The sequence below is a fragment of the Arachis stenosperma genome, chromosome 2 (genome assembly GCF_014773155.1).
Source record: "Arachis stenosperma cultivar V10309 chromosome 2, arast.V10309.gnm1.PFL2, whole genome shotgun sequence".
Taxonomy (NCBI): Eukaryota; Viridiplantae; Streptophyta; class Magnoliopsida; order Fabales; family Fabaceae; genus Arachis; species Arachis stenosperma.
Genome location: NC_080378.1, coordinates 110,265,863 through 110,267,119, shown reverse-complemented (window position 1 = coordinate 110,267,119; position 1,257 = coordinate 110,265,863). Strand labels below are relative to the sequence as shown.

The 1,257-nt window shown below is 40.4% G+C and overlaps 1 non-coding gene across 1 annotated transcript; it reads right to left on the bottom strand.

The window, feature by feature from the left end:
* Positions 1–335: 335 nt before the first annotated feature.
* Positions 336–444, bottom strand: LOC130964724 (small nucleolar RNA R71). Its single transcript, XR_009080801.1, has one exon. It is a non-coding gene; the product is annotated as a small nucleolar RNA R71 (small nucleolar RNA).
* Positions 445–1,257: the final 813 nt, after the last annotated feature.

Here is a 1,257-nt window from a genome sequence, read left to right as displayed (position 1 = left end):
ACAGATCTTTATAGAAAAAGCATTGTGGTGCCTCCTATAGCTGCAAACAACTTTGAGCTGAAGCCACAACTAGTCACTCTGGTGCAACAAAACTGTCAGTATCATGGTCTGCCCCAAGAAGACCCAAATCAATTTATTTCTAATTTTCTGCTGATTTGTGATACTGTGAAGACAAATGGAGTGAACCCAGAGGTATACAAATTCATGCTCTTTTTGTTTGCTCTGAGGGATAGAGCAAAGCTTTGGCTAGATTCCCAACCCAAAGAGAGTTTGGATACATGGGACAAGGTTGTTACTGGGTTTCTTACTAAATTTTCCCATAAAAAAAGCTGACTAAGCTTAGGATGGAGGTTCAGAACTTCAGACAGAAAGATGGTGAGACCCTCTATGAAGCTTGGGAGAGGTACATGTTGCTGACTAGGCAATGCCCTCCGAACATGTTCTCCAAATGGACCCAACTAGATATCTTTTATGAAGGCTTGGGTGAGATGTCCAAGATATGCTTAGATAATTTTGCAGGTGGTTTATTGTACATGAAGAAGACACCTGAGGAGACTATTGAGCTTATTGAATTGGTTGATAGCAATCAATATTTGTATTCATATAATAGAAATTCTGTGAACTCTGAAACCTCTCAGAAGAAAGGTGTGTTGGAAATGGACGTTGTCAATGTTATTCATGCTCAGAACAAGCTTATGTGTTAGCAAATAAATCTACTTACTCAACAAATGGGTGGAATGCAAGTCTCAGCTATCAACACCCAAAATCCACCTCAAGAGGCCCCTTATTACACAATAGGTGATTTTGTGCAAAATGATAATTATGATTATGCTCAATCCTCTTCTGAACAGGTCAATTACATAGGGAGTGGTCCTAGAAAGCCCAATAATGATCCATACTCTCTGACATACAACCAAAGATGGAGAAATCACCCAAATTTTGGGTGGAGGGACCAACCTCAGAGACCTCAGAATTTCAACAATAATTCTCAGGGCGGCTTCCAACAGAACAATTACAATAACCGCCAATTTCAGTCTCAGCAGCAATAACAACCTCAGCAGGCAAACTCTAAATCCCAAGAAGATTCTAATTGGGAGATGATGAAGAGTTTTATGCAGGAAACCAGATCCTCCATTAGAAACTTGGAGGTGCAAATGGGCCAACTGAGCAAGCAAATACCTGAGAGGTCTGCTAGTACATTCCCAAGTGATACAGTGGTGAACCCAAGAGAAGATTGCAAGGTTATTCAATTGAGAC